The 10,767-nt window shown below is 31.5% G+C and overlaps 1 long non-coding RNA gene across 1 annotated transcript; it reads left to right on the forward strand.

The window, feature by feature from the left end:
- Nucleotides 1–3,081: 3,081 nt before the first annotated feature.
- Nucleotides 3,082–10,553, forward strand: LOC148610380 (uncharacterized). Its single transcript, XR_015914699.1, has 3 exons — nucleotides 3,082–3,156; nucleotides 8,516–8,584; nucleotides 10,519–10,553. It is a non-coding gene; the product is annotated as an uncharacterized LOC148610380 (long non-coding RNA).
- Nucleotides 10,554–10,767: the final 214 nt, after the last annotated feature.

A 10,767-nucleotide genomic window follows, 5' to 3' on the forward strand; every position in this document is an offset into this window, starting at 1 on the left:
CTTAAAGAACGAAAACACCACTCGTACTTCCTGGGTCATCCCGGTTACGAAAAAATCATATAGGGAAAATAGTAGTATTTAATTCCCTGTATTAGGTTGACCAATCGTGTGCCCTATTCAGATGAAAGGAAGTAGAACTTTGAAAAGACAGATTGGTGTGCTGACAAAGTTATAATGATGATTTTTCTCTCTCAGATTCTTCAAGGATTAAAGTTTTAAGAAAACATTCAGTTTATCTTCAAAATGCATAGTTAATGAAATTTTAAATAGACTGAATATTACAAATGAGTGCGGAACCAAAAAAATGCAAAACTTCCGGTACCTTCAAACTTTTGATGGTGGTTGAAAAAAAGATGGTCAACCTCTATTCCCATGGTGATTTTTCGATCTCTGAATAATACTACAACAAAAAATGGTTTTTGAGTCCTAGTTTTAATTATAAATTACTGAAAAACTTGAAAAGGTTAGTACTGTCGGCTATGGGAAAATAAATACTACCGTTTTCCCTATACCTGAATGGTGTTTTTCAATTTTCAACACATGAAATACAACATCTTAATACTTGTAGTATGTTTTTGCATAGTAACACCAATTAAAACTTGAGACACAAAAATGCCAGAGATAAATGTGTTACTGTGGAAAAAAATAACGGGATAACTTTCTGCGGACATAGCTTCATGGCGTAAACATACACAACTGCATGACTTGATATAGAAGTTTTCAATGTAGATGCACACTTATTATGTATATTTGAATGTAAGGATTACTCACCTAGTAAATGATTGCTCCATTCAATTGATATTTCTTCCTAAAAATGATGTTTTTATTCAGTTCTTGATGATTTTGAGAAAAACAGTTATTTCCCCTTACATATGGGCACTTAATAACAGATTCATTCATGTTGGTCATGTTTTTGAAAAGTTTTGGTGCAAATTACTGTTACGATATATATTGTAGTTTATGACAAATCTGGAATAACAATTTTTTATCATACCTTAGTCATATTTCTTCTTGTAAACCTTGAATTGTCCGTGACTCAGTCAGAAGCCTAATTTTCACGGCATAAAAAATGGTTTTTGAGTCCTAGTTTTAATTAAAAATACTGAAAAACTTGAAAAGGTTAGTACTGTCGGCTATGGGAAAATAAATACTACCGTTTTCCCTATAAAGGGAATCAAAATTCTATCGGAAGTTACCTAATTTTAGAGCATTTTGCATTCGTGCTATTTCGGATGTTGAAAACAAGCCAAAGTCAGTGGCATAGAATATTTGACGATAAGCGACATTGAAGATTTCAGTCTTTGATTTTTAATTGATGTGTCTCTTCTACGATATATGCAGATGTTTATTTTGTTGTTGTCTTGTTGTGTTGTGCTTTTGTGAATAATTGAATTTATTTAACCATTGCAATGCACAACTTCTTTCAAGTCATGTTCTTCTTAAGCCTGAAAAATGAATAACCTTCTTATGTGTCAGTTCCTGTAACAATCAGGCAGTGAGTAAAACATGGTTTGAAAAAAACACCATTATGAAAGTTTTAATTTGCACCATCAGAATCGAAGGGAAAAAGACAAAATTTTTCATATCAGTTTGGTAAACTGGGTTATGAATTCAATGAAATGCACTGATAAACATTTTAAGGGCGGATAACCCTGTCAAAAACCTAACTTTTCTAACATTCTATATTATTTAGAATTTCAAAGCAAATCCAGTGATGATGAGATCAACTCATAGTCTTTTCAAACAGAAAAAATTTTCCTTGAGTGAAATTATATTGCCATTTTCACATTTTGCCTAATTTTTACAAAAACTGACACTTAATAACGTGCACAATCTGATTAACGATTCAAATCCTTTATAGGCGTGGTCTCCTACATGTATGTCTATTTCGTTTTCATGAAGAATGTTGGAAGTAAATACAGATTTCCTTCTTGTTTTCTTTTGATAGAACGAAAGAAAAAAAAAACTTAAAGTTTACCTCAACTTGTCTTCAGTAAGTGCACATAGTCCATGCTGCCAGTTTTAGTGGGGTCTGAGTTGCTCATTTACTTTTGTTACTTTGTATTTATCAATTGCTTATTTTATGTTCTCTGTTGTGTGTGTCCATTTTCCATGATTGGTCTTTGTCTGTGGATCACATTTTTTTTATTTCAGCAAGAGTCTTGGTTTCCTCGATTACACTTTCAGTAAAATATATAACAAACTCACGACAAAACAATAAACCTATTTAGTTACTTTGAGAGTACTAATGTTCGTGGTGAACCAATTTTCGTGAATTTTGCGGGTAGGCCAAACCATGACAATTGGTTCTCAACGAAAAGGAAATTCCCCTTGAAGTGTATATTAAAAACCATAAAACCACAAAATCTAGAACATTTAAAGGTTTGAAAAAACTCTGTCAAAAAACTCACTTTTCAAAATTTCTATCGAAAAATGTCTGAGCAAATCCAATGATACAGAGATCAAATAATGAGTGAAATTATATTGTCAGATCGGTGGTGTTTTTATATGCATATTTCTGATTTTTTTCCCATTTTGAATTATTAATACAAAAACTTACACTTAAAGGTTCAGAAACATATAGATGACGAGGCGGGTTCGTAATTAAAGGTAAAGTAATCCAAATATGACGGGTGTTTCTTCGATTTCTACATTTATCTATGAGTTGTGATATGAAAGCTCCATACGCAGGTATTGAAGAGAATGCTTCAGGATAAAATGAAATAGCGTTTCAGTTGTTTCAACGTGTATCGAATATATTTGAGGCAAAAACACCAAATTGAGAATTATAATGTGACACCCATTGCCTGGTTCTTACACAGAATGGTACTTAATGGCAAACATGTAAATTATACGTCTTTTTTTAATATTCTGTAATAAGGATAATCAAATGAAAAAAGTGACGTATATTATGCAATATACTGGCATTGTTTAACTGTTTTTCTTTAATTTTTCACACACTTGTTAGAAATAATTGATTCTTACTGCAACCATCATTAATATTTCGATCGTAACTATGACTACGAATGAGACTGAAAAAAGCGTTGATTTCATTGGGTGTTAATCAGAAAGGCGTGTTACTTTTCTGTTGTTATATTGCAGTGTTATTTGACCATTAACGACATAGAATCACACCTCGAGATAAGGTACTGAAATGTGAGTAAAATATTTTTCTTCATTTTGATGCAAATTACTGTTTATCGCTTGAAACTTGTCATTATTTTTACTATACAGATAAGGCGCAGACCACTGTCCCAATAATGGAGGTCGGCTGTGTTTTCTTTTTAAGTTTTTGTTTGGTTTTTATGTTTGTTTGTTTGTTTTGTTTTGTTTTGTTCTTTGTTTTGTTTTTTTAGTGAGACAAAAAAAAATCATGGAAACAAAAAAAAATTGCAAAACCACCGCCAAGGTTCTGCCTTGGTACAGACTTTCAAAATAAAAGTGTTATTCATTATTTCAGTTTTATGACACAAATGAGCAGTATGTCTCTTAATCAACGATGGCATTGTAAGATGTCAGAAAAGTCGCTAAATAAAATCAGTTCTACAGCATCGTTAATGCATCTTAAAGAAACTGTATACATATAAACGTCCATGTAAATCTTTTTAATGATGTAAATTGATAAATACAGTATTATTACCATTATGATAGACATAGATTTATGCACGCGACTGTGTCTACCGTGGGTACAATAGCCACAGTACACAAGTAAAAGTAGTCGAGTAAAGTTCAGACGGAAAATGATTGAATTAATCCAATTTTTTGTACGCAGGTCCATATTTTTGTATGACGTGTGTAATATCGGCTAATTATACAAAAACAAGAATTAATTACTTATTACAGAATGTTTGTGGTGTTTACTGTTAACCGAGCGTGATTATTCGGCGCCCAGTAATATAGTATGCAAAATAGTCATTGACCTTTATTCTTATTCCTTAGGTTTTGGCTGTAAAACGTTCTTAAACTCGTCAGAGAGAAAGTCTTCGTCTTCTAACTCGTCCCGCTACGACCCGGTCGTCAAAAAAACGAAATATCTCCCCGTTAAAATCGAATTTGACATCAATTACATAACTATGACGATAGAAAAACCTATTTAAACTTCTTACAGTGTTCTTTTCTTATTGTTTGTTATATATCGTGTTTTTTTTTTTTGTTTTTGTTTTGTTTGTTTGGTTGTTTGTTTGTTTGTTTGTTTGTTTGTTTTTGTTTGTTTTGTTTTGTTTTTTTTTTTGTTTATCTTTTTTGTGGACAGTTTATGTCATCCGGATAGTACATAGGCAGTTCCTTGATCTACAAGAGTAATTAAGGGAACCTAGATTCTAACGGAAATCAAGGGTCTGTAATCCAGGGACGAAGACCATACATGGAAAATAGACATACATAATAAAGTACATAAAAAGTAACAAAAGTAAATGATTCTACTAAAACTGGAGCATGGACCAGGTGCACCGGCAGGGTAAGCGTCCTCTCTATAAACGCTGGCCGAATTGCTCATAAAGTCCAATCATGATTTATTTGCTTTAAATTTAGCTACGTCTTCAAACAAACTGGGATAAAGCATCTGGTAAGAGAGACTTGCTTTTTTCCCATTTTTATGTGAAATTCAGTAGGCCTCACATATACTATATTCGACAATAAGAGTGAAAACAAAATTTGCTCACTGGAGATACCAACATTTGAAATATTATTGTATTCTACTACAGAAAAGTACGAGAAAATTTACGGCCGGAATTTTTACACTTTAAACTATCAAAAAATAATAGCGTAAAATACATAGCAGACCAAAACAAATGAACACAGTAGGAGTTGTTTTGTTTTACGGACGTAATAAATATATTTGAACAGTTTCTTCGATTATCTTAAGTTAACAAGAATCATCTACCTTGTTTTAAACTGTCTTATACTAAATTTAATAATTTGCGAACAGGTAGTGATTATTTTAATATAGTCTTGAAATGATTCAGCTAAAAAACTATTTACTGTGGAATAGTAAATCTATGGCAAGCAAAACCATGCTATATTTTTATTCCGTTTGCTACATTGTGAACTGGGACAGACTTTGTCGTTGGATACCAATGATCGTTGTCTTTCTGGTTCATTAAGCGTTTTTATTTCCAAAGAAATTTTAATTTTCAGTAGAAAACGCAAATTTTCAATTGAAACCTACGAATTCAGAACTTCAATAAAATAACGACAATCTGACATATCACGAAAATTTCCTTAAAAGTTCCTTATCAGTATGTAGATCGTCTGTGTTTCTTATTCACGTTAATCTATCTTTATGAATTATCCTATTACTAACGCGTCGGTATTTTTGCCGATATATTTAAACATTCAACATAGACTGTTATGGTAATGACTTAATAATACGACTTAATTTTTTGACGTAACATATGTTAACACGATTATATACAAAATTATGGAAGAATATGTATTGCTATATTGTTTCAGGAATTTAAGATGTTCGCTCGTAGTTGCTTAATTTCTTTATTCAGTATAATTTGTTTAAGTCTGAAATCCGCTCCTTGGTTTAACTCGTATGCAAATAATTTTCTAACGACTGTCCTTATTCCGAGTATATCGACCTCAATTAACAGTCCACTGTAGTTAATTCAAGCTCGAATTTCTTATTAATATTATCAAATAAGTAATCCACCGGTTATCAGTTATACGTTTTTTTTTCAAAATTCCTAAACACTGAAGCTTACTTCCTTACAATGCACATGGTAGAAGATCCCGTTGGTGCATTTGGCTTTCTATTTCGATAGTTTTAATTTGGAGTGCTTTTTGCATAAGACAAATTTAGGGATTTATATGGCAAGCCAAAGTGGACAAAAATCAATATTTTGTAATATTAGAAAATGCTTATTTTTGTCCACTTTGGCTTGCCATAGATTTATATCTTCCTATATATTTTGTTCTGATGCTACTGTTGAGAGATTACTCCTTGAGGCACGTGTACTGCATATCATAATTGGCAATGTACAACAAGTATATGATTGGTATTTTTGTATACTATTACTATGAATCATTACTTTTTAATGCATGCAAACAATGATAATATACATATCGAGTGTTATTTGCCATTCTCACTTTGGCTTTGTTCAAATTAAAAGTACAGTGAAGCTTGTCTAAACCGAACGCCTTTAAGACTTTCAGGTGGTTTCGGTTGAGAATAATATTCGGTTTGTAAAGGTTCAAAGTACATTTGAATTGATACGAAGGGACTTAAAAAGTGTCTGGATAAGGAGGTAAACCTAGCTAAGGGACATAAATCTTGAAATCAGTAATATGTTTGTTTGTATCATATTCAACTTCACCAAAGCCTGTCAAGCTTTCATTCGAAACAGAATGAAATCAGTTTAAGTTACTTTGATGCTTACGTGAGATATACTGAATAAAAACGTTCAAATGATTTGTAAGAGTGGTGTCCTTTACATTAGGTCGAACTCATTAAAGAAGCATACCCAGAAATTTTATTTTTTGAATTAGTTGAAAGTCGTGTTCAGTTCAAGAAGCTATGTGAGAATATTTACATGTAATTGAACTGTATTAAAAACATTTTAACTTAATTTCCGTTAATATGAGAGTGTTTCATTAAATTGGATTGTTCAGGATTAGGTTTGGACAGGTTTCACAATTTACTGCACAATGTAAGTCGGGAAGCATATTGAATCAAGCCAGCATGGACACTCATTCATGCAATCAGGAGAAAAAAAAAAAACATCCAATTAAAGATTAATCGATCAAACAAAAAACAAACGTGAAACATCATGTTGCATCGCAAGGTGAAAGTCGAGTATTAATACAGAAACATTTCTTAACGGAACTCCTTTAGAATTGAAAGATTTGTTAGGCTAAGACAGGGGTTTGGTTTAATGAGGTTCAAATGTTATTGGAACTGATTTGAAAAGACATTAAAGATGTCCGGTTTTTACAGGTTAACGGTTTATCTATGGTTCTGGTTAGACCGTTTTTTTTTATAATTAATATTTGTAAAATAAACGTAAATAACATAATTATAAATCGGAAATCAAAACGTATATGAACTTGTTAAATTAGAATTCACCGAACGAAACGAAACTAACCACTAAATTCTTCAGAACATGCAATATAGTTTGTAATAGAAAAGTGTTGTTCAGGAGGTAGGCCTAGGGAAAGGGACACAACTCTAACAAATCATTGAAACGTTTGTATTCAGCATTTTACATCAATCTCATGTAAGCGTCAAAGTAACTTGGACTACTTTCATTCTGTTTCAAATGAAAGCTTTATAGGCTTTGAAATTGAATATGATACAAGCATATCACAGATGTCAGGAAATATGTCCATTTACCCTAGATCTACCTCTTTAAATTCAGCTCTACCTTAAAACCAAGTAGAACATTTTAACTTAATTTCCGTTAATATGAGAGTGTTTCATTAAATCGGATTGTTCAGGATTAGGTTTGGACAGGTTTCACAATTTACCGCACAATGCAAGTCTGGAAGCATATTGAATCAAGACAGTATGGACACTCATTCATGTCATCAGGAGAAAAAAAACATCCAATTAAAAATTAATCGATCAAACAAAAAACAAACGTGATACATCATGTTGCATCGCAAGGTAAAAGTTTGTAATAGAAAAGTGTTGTTCAGGAGGTAGACCTAGGGAAAGGGACACAACTCTAACAAATCATTGAAACGTTTGTATTCAGCATTTTACATCAATCTCATGTAAGCGTCAAAGTAACTTGGACTACTTTCATTCTGTTTCAAATGAAAGCTTTATAGGCTTTGAAATTGAATATGATACAAGCATATCACAGATGTCAGGAAATATGTCCATTTACCCTAGATCTACCTCTTTAAATTCAGCTCTACCTTAAAACCAAGTAGAACATTTTAACTTAATTTCCGTTAATATGAGAGTGTTTCATTAAATCGGATTGTTCAGGATTAGGTTTGGACAGGTTTCACAATTTACCGCACAATGCAAGTCTGGAAGCTTTATAGGCTTTGAAATTGAATATGATACAAGCATATCACAGATGTCAGGAAATATGTCCATTTACCCTAGATCTACCTCTTTAAATTCAGCTCTACCTTAAAACCAAGTAGAACCTAATGAATAATTATATATATATATGTCTTAATCTTAAATATATTTTTTATTGGAAATCATTCAGTAGATCTCATAGAAACTGTGTTTAATAAGAGAAAATAAGAGTGCGAACGAAAGTTGCCTTCTTGAGATATTTAAACTTAAAATTTGGTAATTTCACGATATATTGCAGGTCCAAGGATATGAACATAGGAAGATTTTTTTACCTAACAAATGTATTCAAATGTAGTTTCACTGATTATTTTCGAAATTTAATGAATCACCCTTGGCCAATTATTTAGACAGAATATAACTTAAAAGAATTGATTGGGTACATCAATCAAAGTGAAGTTGGTTAACCTAGGTTAATTTTTTTAAGAAATGTGTGATTCACTGAACTCTGAGGATCAACATTTAATTCTATTACAGAACGAAAAGCTGTTTTTACTTTTCATTGGAAACAGAACAGTAATAGGTCCTCATCTCAACTCAGTCTCAGTAAGTAAAAGAATAAATGTAATTTATGAAAAAGAAGATATTGATATTAGGATCAGTAAGTCTCGTTCTTTCCTTACCGGAATTTCTGGTGTAGAACGTACTGAAATTCGAAAACCGGTCTGCATTTTATTGTTTACTTTCGGGATCTAGAAACGCTCTATTATAATGCAATATCTATTATTTTACGCTTTTTCTTGTCACTTTTATCATGTGGAAATAGATATTTGTCATTTTTATCGGTATTTTTACACGAAAATACGTTTTACATTTACATACTGAACCCAACGCTCAGAAAATGACAAATCTCTATGCATTTGAATGGTAGACTAGGACCCATTCTCGTGAAACCATGGAGTCACTTGACGAGACTTACAAACCCTTTTATCACTAGTACACGAACAAAGTGCCACACATGAGGATCATATGATTTACAATATATAAAGATCATACGAGCATGATATGTAATCATTTTGATCAGTAAAGATAATTATGATTATTGCATGATTATCATGTGCTTTCCACAATAATGTATTTATTATATGTTTCCAAACCAATATAGGTGAATCAAAACTTTATAATAATTAAATGACTGTCATATGTAAATTATCATTTGATAACCATATGACTGCCATTCAATTTTCATATAAAATCGAGCACCATAAGATTATCATATACGGCACATTTGGCTACATTGTATGTACATATTGGAAATACATTAATTTTATTCAAGAATTTTTAGCATTAGAAAAATACATTTCAGTTCTTTAGTAAATGTATACAATAAAATGATTCTTCACATAATGATATGCACTTTTTTCTACACAGGAGTACAGCTTCGAATATGTAGTATAGTTCGGCTTCGTTCGTTAACATTTTATGAACTTCTTTCAAATGGTCTGAGAAATATTATTTTCAAATTCAAGTTGTACGCATGTATTTTATTTAGTAAAATCCTTTTTAATGAATCTTATTTATTTATTCAAATTTTCATACATATTGTTGCAGAAAAAAACAGCCAAATGCACTTTGAGTCTCTTTTTTTTTCTACAAATGGCTTAATATCTTGTATTTAACGATTCATCCGCGTGTTACCTGTAAAATAAGTCAACATAATTTCTTATGTTAGAGCTCTTTGATCAATTTGATGCATAATGAATAGTATTCCTCTTTACTTTGGAATTGAACGATTCATTTTTAATGTTTCATCGGCATGTTAAAGCGTTGACCGTAACATATTTTCAATGAAAAACTTTTCACGCAGATGAAACATAAACAAGAACTATCTTTAAAAAAGACAACCGACACAGTAAAATTTTGTTCTCTTTACTTATAAGTTTGACATTTCATTCAAGAAAATAACATATGACACGCAATTTCAATTTTCGATACAGTTTTTTTTTTTCGGACGCCACTTAGTAATCAGTATTTGGCCAATCGGGAAACAGAATTGCGATCAGGTGACTTGCGTTTCCATAGAAATACGTCCTTAAGGTCCAAGGGTAAAAAGCGATACTATACTGACTGCGTCGGAAAAAGGAAATTTTCAATTCTAATACTTACACTCCATATGTTTTTTTTTTTTTTTTAATTTTATTTGTATTTTAGTTTAGATATACATAGAAAAAATGCAACACACAATAATCAGTCAAAGAAGGCCGATTAAGTATCGACCACATTTCACAAAAAATCGTAAGAGTAAAATAAGTCGTAAGTTATGACGTCATAGTAAATAAAAGTGTTGTGAAGTCATAACTTACGACTAATTTTACACTTACGATTTTTTGTGAAAAGGATCACTGGTCTATAGAAGTAGCTCGTAAATGTGTAATCGACTCATGTCTAAAGACAACTATCCAATTAGATAAACATACTTAAACGATATGGATAGTAAATGTAAGTCTATTCATGATATTCCTTTTTCATTTATTTTGCAGTGATGTCATCGCTTGACAGCTGGGACATGACAAACGTAAGAGTTTAAAGTATATATGTAATTAAGTTATCTTTTGTCAGAGACAATTAATCCATATTTTGTTTAATTAAAATCGAAATCGATGACAATACAACATTTTAATTTGTCAAATATTATAAAGATCTGGTTTATTTATGTCCTTTTGATAACGCCGGAAGTTGCAAGCCCACATCGGTCCCGAACTAATAACTGAATATCGGCCCCTCGACAT

Source organism: Perna viridis, chromosome 8, assembly GCF_037379345.1.
Source record: "Perna viridis isolate PV_CMFRI_1.1 ecotype Kerala chromosome 8, ASM3737934v1, whole genome shotgun sequence".
Lineage (NCBI taxonomy): Eukaryota > Metazoa > Mollusca > Bivalvia > Mytilida > Mytilidae > Perna > Perna viridis.